This window comes from Liolophura sinensis, chromosome 12 (genome assembly GCF_032854445.1).
Source record: "Liolophura sinensis isolate JHLJ2023 chromosome 12, CUHK_Ljap_v2, whole genome shotgun sequence".
NCBI classification, from domain to species: Eukaryota; Metazoa; Mollusca; class Polyplacophora; order Chitonida; family Chitonidae; genus Liolophura; species Liolophura sinensis.
Genome location: NC_088306.1, coordinates 27,520,049 through 27,541,663, shown reverse-complemented (window position 1 = coordinate 27,541,663; position 21,615 = coordinate 27,520,049). Strand labels below are relative to the sequence as shown.

The following is a 21,615-nucleotide window of genomic DNA, read 5'->3' as shown; positions in this document are numbered from 1 at the left end:
CACCCTGTCGTTGCTGCTCTGGTTTTGCACTCAATGCTGTGCGTCTATCACACTTTCGTCGCTACTCTGGTCTTACTATCCATGCTGTACGTCTATCACACTGTCCTGGCTGCTCTGGTCTTACTCTCCATACTGTAAGTCTGTCACACTGTCGTCACTGCTGTGGTTTTACTCTCTATGCTGTACGCCTATCACACTGTCGTCGCTGCTCTGGTCTTATTCTCCATGCTGTGCGTCTATCACCCTGTCGTCGCTGCTCTGGTTTTATTCTCTATGGTGTACGTCTATCACACTACCGTCGCTGCTCTGGTTTTACTCTCTATGGTGTACGTCTGTCACACTGTCGCCGCTGCTCTGGTTTTACTCTCTATGGTGTACGTCTTAAACTATATGGCGATAGCTTTGATCACTGATAGCAAAGTTACAAGAAATACACAATGCTCTACTAGGCACTATCGCCAGGCCAAGGGAAAAAAATTAAATATGCATTTGTAATCTATCTTGCAACCTTGAAGCATCTTTTAAAACAAATTCTGGATTCGTGTCCAGATCTGGATCGCCATAACAATGTAATACATCTATGCTTAGCCCAAAGCTGAACCGCGTGTGAATACAAATTTACTCAGCCCTAGGCATAACGTTTCCGCAAAGTTGATGACAGAAAGACAGACAGACGGAAAGACGGACAGATAGACAGACGTGTAATATTCTGATAGACGTCGGTGTAAACTGGATAGAGACGGGGGAGACAGTTCACATTAGTATTCTGTGTTACTGAACTATTCTGATGGATGTCGGTATTAACTGGACAGAGGCGGAGGAGACAGTTCACATTAGTGCTCAGTGTTACTGAACTATTCTGATGGATGTCGGTATTAACTGGACATAGACGGGGGAGACAGTTCACATTAGTATTCTGTGTTACTGAACTATTCTGATGGATGTCGGTATTAACTGGACAGAGACTGGGGAGACAGTTCACATTAGTGTTCGGTGTTACTGAACTATCCTGATGGATGTCGGTATTAACTGGATAGAGACGGGGGAGACAGTTCACATTAGTGTTCGGTGTTACTGAACTATTCTGATGGATGTCGGTATTAACTGGATAGAGACGGGGGAGACAGTTCACATTAGTGTTCGGTGTTACTGAACTATTCTGATGGATGTCGGTATAAACTGGACATAGACGGGGGAGACAGTTCACATTAGTGTTCAGTGTTACTGAACTATTCAGATGGATGTCGGTATTAACTGGACATAGACGGGGGAGACAGTTCACATTAGCGTTCGGTGTTACTGAACTATTCTGATGGATGTCGGTATTAACTGGACAGAGACGGGGGAGACAGTTCACATTAGTGTTCGGTGTTACTGAACTATTCTGATGGATGTCGGTATAAACTGGACAGAGACGGAGGAGACAGTTCACATTAGTGTTCGGTGTTACTGAACTATTCTGATGGATGTCGGTATAAACTGGACATAGACGGGGGAGACAGTTCACATTAGTGCTCAGTGTTACTGAACTATTCAGATGGATGTCGGTATTAACAGGACATAGACGGGGGAGACAGTTCACATTAGTGTTCGGTGTTACTGAACTATTCTGATGGATGTCGGTATTAACTGGACATAGACGGAGGAGACATTTCATATTAGTGTTCAGTGTTACTGAACTATTCTGATGGATGTCGGTATAAACTGGACATAGACGGAGGAGACAGTTCACATTAGTGTTCGGTGTTACTGAACTATTCTGATGGATGTCGGTATTAACTGGACAGAGACGGAGGAGACAGTTCACATTAGTATTCTGTGTTACTGAACTATTCTGATGGATGTCGGTATTAACTGGACAGAGACGGAGGAGACAGTTCACATTAGTATTCTGTGTTACTGAACTATTCTGATGGATGTCGGTATTAACTGGACAGAGACGGAGGAGACAGTTCACATTAGTATTTCGTGTTACTGAACTATTCTGATGGATGTCGGTATTAACTGGACAGAGACGGAGGAGACAGTTCACATTAGTATTCGGTGTTACTGAACTATTCTGATGGATGTCGGTATTAACTGGACAGAGACGGAGGAGGCAGTTCACATTAGTATTCGGTGTTACTGAACTATTCTGATGGATGTCGGTATTAACTGGACAGAGAGGGAGGAGACAGTTCACATTAGTATTCTGTGTTACTGAACTATTCTGATGGATGTCGGTATTAACTGGACAGAGACGGAGGAGACAGTTCACATTAGTATTCGGTGTTACTGAACTATTCTGATAGATGTCGGTATTAACTGGACAGAGACTGGGGAGACAGTTCACATTAGTGTTCGGTGTTACTGAACTATTCTGATGGATGTCGGTATAAACTGGACAGAGACAGAGGAGACAGTTCACATTAGTCTTTGGTGTTACTGAGCTATTCTGATGGATGTTTGTATAAACTGGACATAGACGGAGGAGACAGTTTATATCAGTGTTCGGTGTTACTAAACTATTTTGATTGATGTCGGCATGAACTGAACAGAGACGGAGGAGACAGTTCACATTAGTATTCGGTTTCACTGAACTGTTCTGATGGATGTCGGTATTAACTGAACATAGACGGGAGAGACAGTTCACATTAGTATTCGATGTTACTGAACTATTCTGATGGATGTCGGTATTAACTGGACAGAGACGGAGGAGACAGTTCATATTACTATTTGGTGTTACTGAAATGTTAGTTGCACGGTAAATGACCTGTAGTCTCGCAAATGACATGTCTGCAGATGTGTTGTTCAATGCATAAGTCTACACTCAAAGCACATATACAGCTGTTTACTGCATGACTGGACGATACGAGGTTAATGGCCCCATTAATGAGCTAACATTATACTTTGCTCTTTCCAGAAATCCACACTGCTGTGGTTTTTACCTGGCCGATTCCAAAAGTTTTTGACAACAGTGCTCTGCGTTGAGGTCTCAAGTTCAGACGAGACAAAGATCTGACTACATCCCCTCTTTACATCAGGATATTTGTGATCTGCCAGGCGAAGACATTGAGAAGATATCTCCTCAGAATAAATAGATTAGCTAAAGACAATTTATGGTGAACCCACGAAGGTAGTAATAATTTTGGGACATGATCAAAGAAAATACATTTCTTAATTTAAATTTGTCAATCGTCCATCTTTGCCATGTAGTGAAATTTATAGTCCGGTGATTTTTAAAACCAGAAAACAAGGTAGGCAGAGAATGTTTCTGATTTCGATAAACAATGACGTTGAACTTTTTTTATCCTTACTTGACAGAGAAACAGTTGGAAAATGGAACCGACGATAATGACGCAAGCAATGACGACAGCGATTCCGAGGACACTGACGAGAACGTTAATAGTGATGACGAAGATGACGTATCAACCAAGCCACCTCCTGCCAAAAGAGGGCGCTATGAAGCCGCTAAGCGACCACCGCTGAAACGACCAAGAAATCCAAAACGACGTCAAAGAGCAAAGGACTTTGGTCAGGACTGATTAAGGGTTTGGTGGAAAGGTAAGTAGGTTTCTCATTCTTTGAGAGAACTTGAACACTCAACAGGAAAAAAAATTACAAATAAAGCAGTTGTTCACAGTTTCGTCTGCGTGTAACACATGTATGAGAAAAGACAAATAAGGTCATTAACAGATTACAATCATATTAGAAAGTTACCAAACAAATTATATTTCATTTTCACTTTTTTCAGATCATGTAAACCAATTTATATTACGTTTTTTGACCTAAGAAACGTCATATTCGAAAGATAAAATAAGAAAAAAGTGAGGGAAAACAAAATTAAATTGCAGGTTGCCACATAAGTCCCGTTTAATTTCCACTTTTTCCACATCATTCACGTCCCTGTATATGTCACTTTTTGTGTCAGAAAAGTCAAGGATAAAGTCGATCTGAGAAAACGGAAGAAAACAAAATGAAATCGCAAGTTAACATACAAGTCCCATTCCACTTTCACTTTATCCAGATCATGTCCGTCCGAGTCTTTAAGAAACGTCATGTCCTGAAACAACAGAATTAATATATAGGGCACATGCAGAATTAAATCACAGGTAACATATTATCCTTTTTGATTAGTCTTTTTATTCATCCATTTATTTATTTGTTTATTTAGAATTTAGGCATGGTTTATTTATGTATTTTGTTATTATTTTTTGCAGTAAACGTTACGAATTGTTGAGTACGAGAGACGGTCGCGCAGGCGCGGTACATAACTTTATGAGAGGTTTGTCTCTACAGGAAACCTGTCCATTGTCGCCATTCTCACCTGCCAAACCTTTCCGGGGACAATCAGGTGAGTTGATTGGTCTAACGACTGTCAGTGTGCAATACATGTATATATTTATTTGTTTTATTTGACTGGTGTTTTAAGCCATACTTAAGAATATTTTACTTATACGACAGCTGCCAGCATTCTGGTGGGAGGAAAATGGGCAGAGCCCGGTAAAACCCACGACCATACGCAGGTTGATGACTGACCTTCACATGTATGGTGCAATATATAAGAAACGCTCTCATTTACTTATTCTTGATTTTATTATGACTGTTTTGATTTAACTTTGTCTCCAACTTGTGAATAATAATTCAATGAAGCTATTTACCTGCAGTGGCTAAAACAAATATACTATGCACGACCACACAGTTATAGAGAGACATCTAAGCCTGGTTTATAAAACCTTTGAGACATGCAACATACTTGCTGTTTCAACTTAAATCGACATTGTCTGAATTTGTATGATGTTAATCTTGACGAAAGGTGATCCACAGATTCTTTAACTTGGTAATGGTCACCTAGTCCTTTAGAGTGTGAATTTATTCTGTTCAGACCAGCATTTAATGGACATAATCCAATATGAATCCTAATAAAATCAACACGTCAGCCTTGCGACCTCTTACTAAAATAAAACCGTTACAGACAGACGATTGAAAATCATAGCAAAATCGACAGTCATTTGCTGCATCCAACCCCTCCTGCCATAAAGAAGCAAAGAAGATTTTAGTGCACGATACAAAGTCTGAAGTTGAACATGAACAAGCACATCAGAGAGTAACGATGAATCTTTAGCCAAACGGTCGGTATGTTGATTTTCTGGAACTGGTATGTATGTATGTGTGTGCGTGTGTGTGTGCGTGTGCGTGTGCGTGTGCGTGTGCGTGTGTGTGTGTGTGTGTGTGACGACGTGTTAGACATATGACGACGAGGAGTCATCAGGTGTGTTTGTGTGTGTACGATATCTTGTGGCAGCTCGAGTCCATGCCGCAAAGTCATCAGGTGTGTGTGTGCGTGTACGATGTCTTGTGGCAGCTCGAGTCCATGCCGCAAAGTCATCAGGTGTGTGTGTGCGTGTACGATATCTTGTGGCAGCTCGAGTCCATGCCGCAATCTGCTACCGCCACTGAAGTATCATGCCGAATACTTCAGGCATGACACCCCACCTAGTCACAATATACTAACCTCTCTGAACGCCAAACGAGGCAGTACACACTTTTCAAATACACTTGAAAACAAATTGCATATCAGTTAGAGAACTTAACATAAAATTGGTGACTCCCTCTGCTACACAAAGTTCTTAATTCATCGAAGAACACCATTAAAAGCCAATCTTTAAGCGGGCGAAATACAACTAAATACAGATAAATTATTAGACAACCTAAAATGCTATGAGTATCTCAATTCGGGTACCCTTCGAGAACCCGGACAGCGTATTGCATCAGTAAACATCTGCGAATAACCACGCAAAAACTTTAACAGAATGTCATTCAAATTTAATTCCGGTACAACCCGTTTTCATGTAAAAATCATGACTTCTGATTTTGTAAGTGAAAGTGAAAATACCAGGGCTTGTCTTGTTTGTTATCTTGCAGTTCCTGCTCAATGCACCCTTCGTCTATTTTAAAATTGCGGCTATACACTACCAAATGGCCATATCATATGTAAAGAGACAATTTTCACTTTAGGATTAACTTCCGGATGGCAGATTCTCCAGTTCACCAGCCTTGCGGTTATTTAGCATACAGTATTGGTGAGAGAGATTGTCGTTTTCTGAAACGAATAACGAATTGTCTTGAAAACAATGAAGACGAAAGCGAAGTCAAACGAACTGTAAATCTTGATCAGTTTATGACAGTACAAACCAAAAAAGTACAGGTATGTAAAAAAATTATTGAGGCTCTAACTCTAAAATAGTACTGATAATGTCATCTAATTCTACTGAAACATTTAAACACGACAAAAATATTGCCTCGCGTTATGATATTTATTAAAATAAACATTATGGGGGAATACTCACGGAATGTTAAAATTATGCATTACTTGTGATTTCTGTTATGTAATGATATGATTGTACAATAGGTGTTCACGCCGTGTTCAAACATATATAACTTTGATGACCATTGTAATGAGGCAATTCCAAATAAACATATATACGTAAATATATATAATATTTTCTCACACACAGCAGGTTCTTGGACACGAGTATGTCATACAGATGGAAGTCAAGAGACCTTCAATAAACTTCATGGAAGACTACATTATAACGGCCCTCCCTATGTTCGCTTTCGACCGCTTATTACCATCAAACCCGCGAGATCAGAGGAGAGTCCGGTGTTGTCCGCTCTCAACAAACAGTATGCTGGCAACGTCTAAAATAGCATAAATCCTATCCTTTAATGTTCTACGTACACAATTTACATTGGTTTCTAATCTCATTAAAATGAATTATTTTCTTTTCCTCTGGACCGCCTCTTTGATCTCCTTCAGGCGGTTGAATGTACTGAATTCCATCAGCTGAGATGACCGATCAATCGCCTTGTGAGTGTAGGTGAAGTTAAACGTGGAATAAGGAGCCTCAGGATCATCAAAGATGGCGAACACCGCGAATTCTTATCGCAAGTATTCTCCCTTGCAATACCTGATGACGAAAGAGAAAACGTTTAGGGCAAAAAATTATTATGGCATCTGAAAAATACGAAATAATAACTTCTCTGATTAAAAGGGGCCTCTCAAAATGATCAAAATTGTCTAGCACCCCAAATCGTGGAATATATATGTACATATAAGAGTGCATGTATAGCAGTGGGTAGTGTGTTCCAGCCTGGCTGTATTGATTTATTTTGTCGATATTGTTGCTGGAGCAAACAGAACTGCCCGCCGTAAATCTCCGACCGTAAGTAAGTTAATGACTAACTTTCAAACATGTGACGTAGAGATATGCACACCACACTAGTGGCGGATACGTGTTCTCCAACAAATTTTAGACTTCATCAATGTTCCCGCGAGCGTTGTAGATCGCTTACTGTCACCAAGGCACCACAAGCAGTGACAGCGCAGGAATGTTCCCTGACCACGGCCGGTTTTGACCCTGCGCCTTGAAATACTTGCAACTCACCTGGCTTCTTATACTTCCGAAATTAGAGAACACGAGGACAAAATGAAAGATTATGGAACATTTAGGGTCGTTGGGATCACGGAAGATGTACAACTCTTTCATCCCTTCTTTCTCAAACACACTCGTGTCGATGGGTTGGAAACGAAGACCGTGTTGTTTAGCCCACTTTTCAGCCAGTCTTATTTCCTGGAAAAAAATCACCAGCACATTCGTTTAGCAAGGCAAATTTGTTTTACAACCTCGAAACCATGGAAAACACGATGATACCGATCTAATGAAAGCAGTTATTAAAATAATCCGAATAGTTCAGAGTAAACAGGGAATGCTGGCAAGTAATGATGTACATATAACATTGCCCGGAGCTAAGTCAAATTTAAAATACGATTTTAGATCTTATGTTTGGTCTTAGAAATTAAAATTTGACCATTTCAACACACGTGTGTCGGGCCCCCAAAAATCGTTGACTAAGTTTTTAATTCAACCTAAGGTCATAAATGGCTGTTGTAAAATTGGTACCAGATAGCTGATTGGTTATTCATCAGGAATTAATTTACCTTGAACGGCTCGCTGTCATCACCAAGTCTACCACTGAAGTCAAACGACAGGATGAGGTCTATCCCCCGGGCTTGCCTCAGCACGAAAGGGTACGGGGAGTTGAAAGTTAACCCTGCGTTCACGACGAATTGTTTCTTCACGTGGGTGGAATACACTCTGATTCCTTCGTCTGAATCGTCTGTAAAAATTATTAAATTTTTTGGCTTATTTTATGTAAATACTATTTCCACGCCTCTGACCTATATACTGTCAAATAATGCTGGGAGGGCCGGCCAAGCTTAACAAAGAAGTCTGGCGCAGTACAATTGTATTAAGCATGCAGGTAACTAGGTCAACAGTTCAAATCCAGCTCTTTCCGGATCAAATGATATATATTGCACCAGAAGTTATTTTAATGCTCTTTTCTTTAGCTTTATCAACTGTTTCGAATAAGTTTCGAATTGGGGAAAGAACACCTGTGAAATAAAGGACTGGGCTAAATACCAAATGCAACACTTTTGTCTTTTTAAGCATCGTTTCGATTTTTTTTTTTTTTGATTGGTGCTTTACGCCGTACTCAGAATATAGCATCGTTTCGAACTTGCCCTGTCATTCTTTTATACGTTGCGTTAATTTAATGACTGAACTAGAAACACCCCCCTTAATTACTGGATTTATTAATGTCTTTTCACAAAAATTTTTCTTTCGGGGGACTTATGTTCTTCTCCTTTAGGTAGTAAGGCGATCCCTCTCCGGGAGTTGTGTATCACGCGGCCAGTGCGCATGCTCAGAAGCTGAAATCTCTTGCTGAAAACGGAAAACGATATTCATGAGATTTTGATTTTAGAAATCGGTTCACACTTAAACAACAAATTTTTTGACTTCCACATTTTTATTTTCAAATTCAACTGAAATAAACAAGTAATACTTCTGAACTTTTCACGAGAAATATGACGTCACTATACGCTTGTGGTCAAGCGTAAGAAAAATCATCTTTTTTGATTTGTTATGCAAGAAATATTGGTTTTGGGAAAACATTATACTGGGTTTTTTTTACTATTTTTAAGACGACTAAAGAATGACACATTTCGACCATTACAAATATCACTGAAGTTTCGTTGACACATAAACAGGCTTTATAAAGTGTGTGTAGTAAACTTTCGTTTTTGAAAGAGACAGTAACATTGAAATCAAAGGGTTTAAGCCATTGCACCTCGCCAGATAATTGAAACAAAAAATCCTTGCCGTAAAGCTATATTGTCGCATCTGTTTGTCCAAGCAAGCAAACCAATATTCTTCATGAGTCGCGCTAAAAGATGAAGAGAAGTGCAGTGAATTTTTGAAGGGCTTGGATAGTGGCAGTATTTGCTGTGTGACTAAATTAGAGGAGTAAATTGCAAAGAGAATACATTATATTACCTGTCTACTAGGCTCTTAAACCAGTTCATCCAGAATCCTTTGTCCGCGACCGTTTTTTCCGATCCTTGTTCTTCACAATGATCATGATGAGAGTTATCGTGATTATCAAAATCATCGTCGTCATCATCGTCTTAATCTTCGCTTCCGTCACTCACCACGGATTCTTTTTTAATTACAATATTACGATATGTACTTTTAGAGTTTAGTCTTTATTTTTTTTAGAAATTTATCAAAATAGGAATAATCGTAAATTCTTTCCTGTCATAAAGATTGCACGGGATAATACCACTAATCACAAGACGAAATCATCTTTTCAGTAATTTCAGCAATTTGGTACCAAAAACTTCTGTATGACTTCTACTGACGGTTAGGAATATTTGTTTCATTATCTCTTTATTTAAGTTAAAAATATAATATAGTGGTTTTCAAGGCCTGGCAAGTGGTGTGCACATTGCTCAGGGATTTACTCATTTCCCGTCTGACCATTTCCACGGGGTACATGTTTCGGTTGTCATCAAATAGTCGATTAAACATGATGCAGAAAGCACTGCCCCAAATACCTGCGACAAAAGATGGAAAATATGCTGTTACGTAGTTTACAGAAAAGATATATTTATTTTATTTGATTGGTGTTCTACGCAATACCCAATAATATTCTGCATATGCGACGACGGCCAGTATAATGGTGTAGAAATCCAAATGAGGTAATGAAGTGAATAAGTTTGTTGTTTGATCATGACAATAGCCAACTCCAGATTTGTCTGGGAAACTGGGCAAGACATTTTATTGTGAGGTTTCGGTGAATTTTAGTGCCAATGAAGAAAGGCAGACAATATTTAAAACGCTACATAGTAAGAATCCAACTGGCATAATGAGCAACACGGTGTTTCAAAGATCCTAGTCTCTAAATTTTCCTCTGGGGAAATACCATCCAGAAATGTATTTGTAAGGCCATGTTGTAGTGCCCCCATCTGTACATTTTCCATATATGATGCCTTGTACATCCAGTGGCTTGTGTATGAGCTGCCTCGTTCTCTTATATATATATCCGGTGTTACATTTAGGTGCCTGTCCGGGATTTGGGAATGAATAACTGCAGTGATGTCTGTCTGAGTACAGCGATAAACAGTCAACTGAGCTATTACGCACATTGACGAAATGAGTACAGAGGACAATACGTAGGGTGGGGCAGAACAGACGTATGACTGGTAAATCAGTTGAAGAGACGTAATGACATCAGATAATGTGCATATGGTGTACATGTACCTGTGTGCAGCTAGACAGCTTTTATGTGCATCAGAGGATATTCCTATAAAAACTTTGGAAGATTGTTATTACCATTGTGACATTGCAATACACATTGAGTAAATCAGACCTACAGTGGAAGGACTCTTAGGCGGCATGCAGGTTGGTTGCAGCACTACTATGCTTACTGAGTGTTGAGACTGTTGTTGGTTGACATAGTATTTGTTTGACATGATATTTCGTTTACATGTTAAGAAACTGTGTAAGAAACTGTGTAAGAAACTGTGTAAGAAACAGTGCAGCGCATAGGATTTCAGTCTTTTGAATTGGATGCATTATATGTCATACAATTTATTAGCTGTTTTAGGACATCTGTAAGTACGATAGATTTGTAATAGTTTCATCTTAAGGAAAAATGGCTGACCTAGAGTTGGAGTATGCAGTGAGACAAAAGCTTTATACTTTGTCAGCAGATGAGCTTATTGGACTGTTGCAAAAACTGACAGTTTCTGATAAGTATGCGGCGGAATTAGGAAAGCCTTCTTTAGTACAGCTGCTTAACAAATACATGGTTGCTGAAGCTACGAAGGAGGATGGAGGAATGGCAAGTCTTTTAACAGCACAGTCTTATTTCGAATCGGTTGGTAAGAAACAAAGTAAGACAGGCAAATCCGATCCTAATGAACCAGAAAAGCAAATCATTCCTTCAAGGCCTGATGCACCTATAGTGACACCTATATGGAAGCGTGAGTTTAAGCTTGGAGGTCAGATTGATGAACCAACACAACAAGGCCGACTGAGTTTCACCAGTCTAATAAGACAAATTGAACAAGGATGTGCACAAGGCCACAGTGAAGCTGAAGTCGTTCAGGCTGTACTCCGAGCAATTGTCCCAGGGCTTGGGCTCAGAAGCTACCTAGAAGGAAGGACTCATTTGACTTTATCAGCTCTGCGAAGAGTTCGTCGTGCGCACTACAGACAGAAGAGTTCAACTGAACTTTATCAACAGCTGTGTGCCTGAGCTCAGGGAAGTAAGGAAGACCCACAAGCATTCTTAATTAGGATGATGGACTTACGACAGAAGATATTGTTTGCTTCTCAGGGGGAGATGGCTGTTAGCTATGACAGTACATTAGTTCAACAAATGTTTCAAAGGGCAGTTTTGACAGGACTGCAGAGCGACGCTAATCGTCACGAAATGAAAAAATGCGGATCTCCGCAGAACAGAAACGTCAAGTCATGGGGATGCTTAATGAGGAGTCGGATCTGTTAAATGCTAAAGTATCGGCAGAAACATCCAGTGTGACTAAGCGAAGGGTTCGAACTAAAGTGAATCGGCGATCATCTGGATAAGCCCCTTCAAATAGCTCAGTAATTTGGACTGACTGTCATCAACAGGTTCTGGAAGAACTGGTAGATGCCTTTTCGAAGGAAACGGTAATGGCGTACCCAGACTTTGGAAAACCCTTCATTCTGCATACAGATGCATCATCAGAAGGATTAGGAGCTGTACTTTACCAGTACCAAGGAAGAGGTAATCTACGTGCCATAGGCTATGGATAAAGAACATTGAGCCCATCTGAGCAACGACACCATCTACACTCGGGTAAACTCGAGTTTCTGGCATTAAATTGGGCGATGACTTTAGGGATTACCTGTACTATACTTGTCACACAACTGTATACAGCGATAATAATCCTTTGACCTATACGTTAACGTGAGCCAAATCACATGCAACTTGACAACGATGGGTTTCTGGACTTACTGATTACAGCTTTGTGGTGCGATATCGTCCAGGAAAGTCAAATGGGGACGCCGATGGATTGTCTAGGATGCTAACTGACATTGACGAATTCATCTGCTCCTGCTCAGAAGAGATGTCTCCTGATACGATAAGTGCAGTTGTCAAAGCTGTTCGAGCTCAGTCCCATGAACTGGCTCCATGGATCAGTGCCATCACCAATGATCCGCAAGTGGTGAACACGGATAAACTGGGTTTGGTTCGCAACTCAGTGAATACCTTGTGTGCCAAGACAAAGGAAAGCATCAGAAACGCTCAGCAAAACGACCCAGACATAGGAACTTACCTGAAACTAAAGGGATCACCCAAGGTTAAGTCCGGCAATGACATTTCACATGGAGTGAAGTGCTTGCTCAGGGAAGAATAACGTCTTAAAGTGGATGATCATGATCTGCTGAATAGACTCACATGTGAGTCCCCTAAGGCAACATCCACAAATAGTTGGTACTTCATGCAAAGTATAAGCCCCTTATATACAAGGAACTGCATGAAGAAATGGGTCACTCAGGTGCTGAAAAGATTACTTACCTGTTTCTGTTCCAGTCCCCAGCAAGCCTAAACCAAATCGACAGAAACACCGTGAGCCGCATGTGCAGCGCACAGACCAGGATTATTCATCAGACTCGTTGGATGAAGAGGAATATTTCTTTCGCACATATCCGATGACTGAGCTGAACCCCTTAGTACCACCGTTTCGGCCAGGGGCTCTCGCACAGTGGAATCAGTGCGAAGATGACTCTAATCCTGATTTTCAGCCAACAATCTCGGAGGATACCGCAACGACTACAGATGCAGAACCTCCACTATGTCACTCTCACAGGATTCGGAAGACTCCTGCACGTCTCCCATATGGTGTAGATGCCACAAAAAAGAGTATTAAATTGATCTCCTTAAAGGGGTGGATGTGCCTTGTAGTGATCCATGCATTTGTGTGCGAGAGTTTGCAAACGTTTACCTGTTTCCTGTATTAATTTTTGCTATTTGTCAATATCATTTCATAATATGAGGTGTAATATACCCAATATGTAGTCTGAACTACTGTGTTCTATCACAATATACAGAATGTCTGCTACTATAGGAGTAGAACGGGTTAAAGTCTGCAACACGCGGAACTGAAGTGGTAACATGTGTTTTGGTTACACTTAGAATAGACAATAGTGATGCAGACCTGTATACTGTCTTATTGTATGTAATTGTTGATCGCTTTATGATGTGTAACTATTTGAAGGAACATTTGTAACTCGTTTGGCCAACATGTTTACAGTTCTGCAAGGTATCCAAGTATAATAGTTTTAAAGAAAATAATTCTACCCATCTTTGCGATCACGTGGTATCAGCCATTGTAATCTAGTGACCTATTTTCTGTATTTGTCTAATAGAACTGTAATGTCGGGACGACATTCATTTCAGACGGGGTGGATGTAAGGCAGTGTTGTAGTGCCCCCATCTGTACATTTGTCTTTTTCTTAAATATACACATACGTTGAATATATTATTAAATTTGGTAGTCCGTTTCCGCTAACTCTCTGTTGTGTATATATATATATATATATATATATATATATATATATATATATATATATATATATATATATCCGGTGTTACATATTTACCCCAGAAGCACAGAAACATGACTTTGTGATACTGTGCTCTCTTTTCAGACCCTACCATACTGTAATCAAATCTTGCCATACTTTAAATACCATAAATATACGCTCAAAAATTAATCTATTAATTTTAACAGAAGGTCTGTTGTCTGAGTGATGCTACGATGAAGTCTGTTATTATAACATAATAATGTGTCATTTTCAACATAATATCTTGTTAATCTAATAGAATCTGTATGTTGAAGTAATAGATGTGTTTTGCAATAGTAGTGTGTGTGTTTATATTTAGCAGAATAAACAGTTGAAATGACAGACAGAATATATTCTCGAATCACTCAGACAACAGACTTTCTGTTTAATTTAACAGAATTATTCTTGTTTTAGTGTAGAGAGAAGAAATAATGACATCAAATACCTGCTGAAAGTTGTCCAAACAGACTCGCTTTGCCCCACCCCACGGGGAAAAACGGCATCAGAACCTCTCGCATTGCAACATTTTTACAAGGTTAAAATACACTCCAGAATAACTTCAGATTTTGAAAACAAAACCCTAGGACTGACCTTGTAAAAAGTGAAGTGGGGGTTCGTCGTACTTCTTCGCCAACTTGCCCATGAAGAACTTACTACAGAAATACTCGCTCTTCAAACTTCGCCATTCCTATCTCAAAAGGACTGAACTCAATCCATTCTGCAAAGTAACATGTCATGGTATTGTAACGTAGTCAACAAAATAGCCCTATTGAAATAACTGGCGATGAGGGCTGCTTCCATAAAACTTGTTAAGCGTCTTCTTGTATCGGGTCACTCTAATGGCCGATATAGTTTTAGTGCTTCCTCAGAGAAGGCATGACATCAGATACAATAGACCGCTTCGGTGGCCTAATGATTAGTGCTTCCTGCCCGAAGTCGGGAGATCCGGGATCAATCCCGTGTCGGGTCATACCAAAGACTTTAAAAATGGTACTGCTTGCTGTCTCACTTGGCGCTCAGCACTCAGCAAGGGAAAAGAAATGGTTGCCCCGGTACCCGTACAATGTGACTAGGTGAGATGTCATGTCTGGTGTCTTCGACATGACACTTCAGTGGCAACAGCACTTTGGCGTCATGGACTCGCCTTGCCGCAAGAAGACACAGTATTAAAAGACCAAATGACACCTCGCCGTCGTAAGGTCGAAAATTCTTAAGACATGGTTAAATCCCTAGCATTCATTCATTCATTCATTCATTCAAACCTAAATCTTGGTCTGTCACCTTATGTTGCATGATCAAGATGGACACAGGCCCCCATTAGAACTTCCGTTTTTCGGGAGGAACGAATGTAATTCTGTGTATTTTAGGGTGTGAAGTCTTTTCTTGCTTCCAGCCTTCCGTTGTTGGTGTACAGGTGCATGCTTGGTATCAAAATGATGGAAATTGTCTAAGTTTTGGTCAGGTATGAGATTTACTGATGAAAGTTTGAAATTCTGGGCGAGAGGACAGGTGGTGATGAGGCTGCACCCTTTTTTGTCTTACCTTGAAAAGCTCTGGCAGAAACATTCTTCTTCACGTGTACACACGTATACAGAGGCATTGGGATGTTACCGTCCACAATTTTTATCTGTTGATCTGTCAGTGTACAATCTTTTCTCTGAAAGACCAAAGAATACATCGGGGTCAGTGATATTGACGCTATAGGCATATCACAATTCCTTCCCTCTGGTACCAGGTACATGCCTAGTAAGAGTCTTATTTTGTAAAGTTTAACCAACTTTACAAAATCTTGTACAGAATTGATGTTTAACACAGGATAGACAGAAAAACGTAACGAATTAGAGAGCAAAAACATGAAGAATCTTTCTGAGGTGACCACTTTGTTAGTATCATCAATAAACCCAGTCAAAATATACATTCAAACAACCGTTTTCAAAATTGTAATCATGCCTGTAACATTAAACAAATCTGGTTTTACATATCAGACCACCCAATCCAACATCAATTGCCTCCCTTTTACTTACATCTTTTTAATTAGTGTTTCCAAAGAAATCCGTGAAGCTGATTGGCTGGCCGTTGTGCCATTTTTCCATCATGGCGCTGATGTACCGACTCACTTGCTGCATTCCCATCAAGTTTTCGCGTCAATGTTCTGTTTTAGCTCTACCTGAAATTCTTTCAGAGACAACTTTGGCCACTTCGGATGCGAGTACAATGTCGATAATAACCTGACAATTTAATATGGGGAAAAATATCTTTCAATTAAACCGAAGAAACCTATGACAATATTAAACATTAAAATAATTAAATTAAAGAGAGTATGCCAGAGATTTTGGACAAAAATCAAATCAAATTATCTGCATTTAACAATAACAGTATTTATATGGCTCAAATCACTGCCTCTCAGTAAATTATAGACTCGTATCTGTACTTTGTATCGTGTTAACATGCTTCTAAGGTTTGAAAAAGTTATAACGCTACATACTTTATAAATTTTAGGGTATTATTACCGATTTTTTTATGTAAACCGCGAATAGACCAGGCTGGTACTTTGTGAAGGTAATTATTTGGGCTATTCTAAAATGACAACAAAACTCTTGCCTTGACCCGGTATAGTCTCTTTTACTTAAAGCTTCATTCAAACGCACACGTTTCGGAACAAGCAGCAGGAGGGGCGAATGCACCAGCCAGTGGGGGAGGCGTGGGGCACGTGAGCGCCCCCCACCATGCTCTCCTTGGCCGGACCCCCCCTGGCGCGCTCCCCGGGGGGCAAGAGCGCCCCCACCATGATCTCCTTGCCGGACCCCCTGGCGCGCTCCCCGGGGGGCAAGAGCGCCACCACCATGCTCTCCTTGGCCGGACCCCCCCTGGCGCTCTCCCGGCCTACATGCACAATTACCCCAATTATTTGTGTACACGAAACGCGCCCGGCCTACATACACAATTACCCCAATTATTTGTGTACGCGAAACATTGCTTCCCGCGGGCCGGGGCACGTACCAGGGCCCCCATGTTTTCGTATTAGAGAGATGCTGTAGATTAGGTATACTTAGGAATACTTCAAGCAATGTGGGGCAAGGATACATGCAAGTGGCTGAAGTGTGGTTCTTTCGATCACTGCGGGCGGCGATGTATAAAGGAATACTGCAAGGTACACCTCGCCAGGTTAAGAAAAAGCCGTGGAACACAACCATGCCAACGGTGTGGAATCGGCGTGAAAAACGAGTATGGCCTTTGTCACTCATGTGGGTACCACAAACTTGCAAATAGGGACTGTCAAAGGCGTACAAGGGCTTTCCAAAAAGAGTTTGCCCGTTTAGCGGCCATCAATATTTCCTAGTGCATATACAGACTTCCCGCAGTTAAAAATAGGTTAGGCTTTGACTTACATTACACACACCGGTGAACTACATGCATGTATAGGCCTATGTATATATGTGGGTCAGAGACAGCCCAGCCCGTCTACATACAGGGAGCACAGATACTTCGTATACCCCAAGCTGAAAGATATACAATACAGACTGGGGTGTTTTATAAGGCAGTCTCCTGTAATGTGAGCATATAAGAGTCAGAGCCTACAAGGCTGGCGCCGTAATACCCTGTGAAGTGAGGCCGTTGTAACAAGCGCCATGTTCCCAGAATACGCGCGGGTGTTGTGCAATACTTGTGCTAATAAATCGTTGATTGCGTTTGATGTATGGGTCGTAGGACAAAACTAACATCAGATTCTGAGTTTACGTCTCTTCTTCGCCCATATTGCCGTTGTTATGGGTCGATTCTGAGCGAAAAAACAATTTTAGCGGAAAAGACACCCCCAATTTTTCACATCACATTCGGCGGCCCGGATAGCTCCCTTGGCCAGGGAGCCGGCCGCCCTGTGTCTCTGGGTATATAGCCGTGCTAATACCCGCCACCTCGCCGAATGATCGTCTCTAATTCTCCAATGATGAAAGCTCGAAGGTGGGCATTTCGAGGAGATTAGAATGGGGAGGTGGGGTGGTTGCAGAAGGGGGAGCCCGAAAAAACCGAATGATAACGCAAACGCACGAAAACGACCTTTAAGGTTTAGCCCCGGGCTCTCGAGACACAGCTTGGGTTTTGCTCTTTATGGTCGTGGGTTCGATCCCCGGCTAGGACATATTTTTTTATTTTCACAATTACTTACGGAGTGTAGCGCGGAGGTTGCTCATTAACACCGAAGGTGTAAAATACGGCGGTGCAGTCTATCGTCAGTCGGACAGAGCTTTTTTAATGTCTTGGCGGGCCAGGTCGCGACCTTGAGCTATGAGCTGCTTTTTAACCTTCTCGTCGAGTTGTGCGGAGTTGAATGCCTTGTGAGACTTCGAGCGTATCCCCTCCTTCAGATCATCGTAGCTCTGCAGCTCGGCCACTACCTGTTTAAACTCTACATCTGAAATAAGGCCATCTGACATTGCTGCGGACACCTGCGCGTGAATACTGTTTAGCTTGGCGTCAGCCAACAGCCGGATGTCGTTGTGTTTCTTAGCCTTCGCGCGGAGCCGCTTATTAATTAATTTTCCAGCTGCGCTAATGACACCACACGCCAGCGCCGTTGCCTCCATTGCCAGCACCACGGGGGCGGCAAATACAGTAGACAGCAGCCCGACGCCAGCCACCCCCAAACCGAAAGAGGCCGCGAGCATTGCTGAATCCAAAGCCTCGGGGGCGCCAACTGCGCGCTGGTATTTTTTGCACAAGGCTCGCCTGAGGTCCGGTTGAGGTGCGGTTGGGGTAACATCTGTTGCGGAGCCAGAAGTGTTTGCCTCATCGTCCACGATGGTTGGATACAGACCCATTATAAACCGAATTGTTGTTATGGCAAAGCATAAATTATGGCAAAGCATAAATTATGGCAAAGCATAAATTATATCTAAATCGTCCTCAAACGTGCTGACCCGAAGGCGGCGAAGCCGAACGCCGGACTCCAGATACAGAGTCCCTACGTCCATGCGGTCGGCTATCGTAACCTTTACATTATCGAGAGAGCTGTTAGCGATCGCTTTCTGCTGCGGTTGCGTTTTTACCATTATTCGGAGCTCCTTTCCATCGTGTTCGGACGGCCATCTGATTTTCAGCCCTGGGAGCAGAAATGTAGCGAGATCAGAGGCCACCCCTAGTTTTAGGTCCATGATAATGATGGACCCCTGGTTTATTTCTAACGCGGCTCGGAAATCTGTATTCGCGTTCAGGCGTACGTCGTTCTTCGCAGCGGCCAGTGTGAAGTGCCCTGCTGTTTCTAGAGCAACAAGACAGGTGTCGCTCGGCGTATACGACACGAATGTGAGCCCGGTGTTGAAAACCTTCTTGACCTCGGATTTAGTGGTTTGGACGGACATCGGCGTCACGAGCACATCGATAAGCCAATCGGGCTCGCGGGATCTGGCAAGGACAAATCGGTCATCACGGCGGACTAAGGAGAGTTTTTGATGCTCTATCGCCTCTGAAGGTGGCCTGCGCCCACCGATTGCAGCCGAGACGTCTTGAAGGGAATCAAACGTAGCGACAGCTTCTTGCCGCCCCACGTTAATCTTTTTTCGGCTGTAGAAGCCATTTTCGAACTGAAGGGCGTAAATCTTACCAGGTTGCCCGGGGAGCTCAAAATCCGTCGTGTCAGACAGGTCAGATAGTGACAGACATGTAGAACTGGGACCGGTCGAGTCAACCATTATTATGTCGTGATTTCTAGGGCCGCGCTTAGGTAACTGGTATCGAGACGCTTGCCGCTTATATCTAAAAGCGAGACCGTCAGCTTTGTCACGTATTCTCTACGCAAATTTTTGAACTGGGGGTTAGGGAAGGAAGCCGTCTTCCCGCAGTTGATCCCTTCGCCGGTCGCCGCGATGGCCCTAAGTAACGTTGAACCGCTACTGGTATCAGACGTGATCCTCACGTTTTCTGAGGTGCTCAGTTCGTCCAGATGCACAAATATTTCTTTGTGTGGAACCAAGTCGGGCCATTGATCAGCTTCCGTAGTGCCATTTCTGGGCATCAACCCGTCGGTGAATCCCAATATGGGGGCCAGCTCTTGCAGCATTAGGAAGGATTTGCCAGGGAGGCTTAGGGTTAGGCGGCCCGTAGCTTCGTTCATTTTCAGCGAAACGCCAAGGGGGCGGAAGATTACCTTGTCCAGCGTACAAACATTATAGTAACCCCTCGGCACTTCGACCCGTTCGCCATCAAGCAGGAAGCCCACTCCTGGGTGAATATTCACCCAGGCAGGGTAGAATGTTATTTCGCGGAGGGCAATTTTTAGGCAGCCGTGACGGTTGTCAAGAGCCTGTGGCAGCTCCGAGGAGGAGCCGTTTTGAATATTAGTGAGAGTTACGAACATCTTGTATTCCTACGGCAATAGAATGAACAGAGAGGCGTTTACTTTTAATAGGGGAGCGACCTATAAGGCCGGGTCATTATATGCTGTTCAAACCCACGCAGAACAGCTGACGCGAACAGACATTTACGCGCAGGAGGGCAAGGCCTTTCAGGCCCAGTTCGCGGATGTATTTTCGAAGTACCGCCTGCCCAAGGTAACCAGCTATTCCATCGTTCAGGCCTGGAACACCAACCCAATGCAGTTCTGGCAGAATCAGGTGAATTTCGCGGTCTGGTGCGCAACGACGGGCTGTGGAGTATCCGCCAAAGACCATCTTCTCGCCGCCGATCCGCGCATAAAGGCCTTGTACGCATTTCACGTCTACTATCAAGTCCGACGGGTTTTGGAGGAGATCAAAGCCCCGCTACCGCAAGACAGAGCATGGGACTGGCTAAATAATCCCTACGACCGGCGGGCTTATGAAAGGATCTGCGGAGAGTTTCGGGTGTCACCGCACACAGACTGGGGGCGAGGTGGGGGCGCCAATCACGGACTCGGGGTGGCATACAACTACTGGACGAACCACGGCTACCACCCAATCGGTGACGGCAGTTTTGATCCGGGCAGGATGACGTTCCCGAAGACGTTCGGCAAGCTCCACGTCGATTACATTGAACAGGACAGCGTAGACGCCTGGGGGTCGTTTATTGTTGAAACATCCTCTGGATTCACGCAGCTTGGTGTGGAGCGCTTGAACGATTCCATCCGGACCTACGTATGGGCCATATTAGGCGCCCAAGCGCAAACGAGGACGCGTATTCTTGGGACGGGAACAGCATTCGATGCACAAAAGCAGTTCTTCGCCAATGTGGAAGACGCCATTGCCTCTCCAGTCGATCTCCCCTCAGCAATCAAACGGTACCAGGACGTTCTACAATACGCCGGTAGCGTGGTCGACTTTGTGTTCGGGATAGGCCTTTACATGGCTCCCAGCGACATGTTGCTGCGGATCGGCCAGATAGCCAACTACAATAACAAAATCGTCGTGGCCACAGAAGAACAGAAGCTAGGTTCTAACGAGGGTGTGAACGACGTAGTGCCGCCCACTTTGCAGTCGGGCAGATAGGGGGATTGTAAAGCCGCAAGAGACTGTGCCGCACAGCCCTGTTGTTCCTGTTCCTGTTCTTGTTCCGAAGGAACAGGGACAACAACAACAACAGCTCCGCGCGGCGGATTCATTTCCGTTAGCGCAATATAACCACGAAGCGGAAAAGACAGCCC

At 42.7% G+C, this 21,615-nt stretch overlaps 1 pseudogene; it reads right to left on the bottom strand.

Moving 5' to 3' along the window:
* Positions 1-6,757: 6,757 nt before the first annotated feature.
* Positions 6,758-16,848, bottom strand: LOC135479844 (cytosolic phospholipase A2-like; annotated as a pseudogene).
* Positions 16,849-21,615: the final 4,767 nt, after the last annotated feature.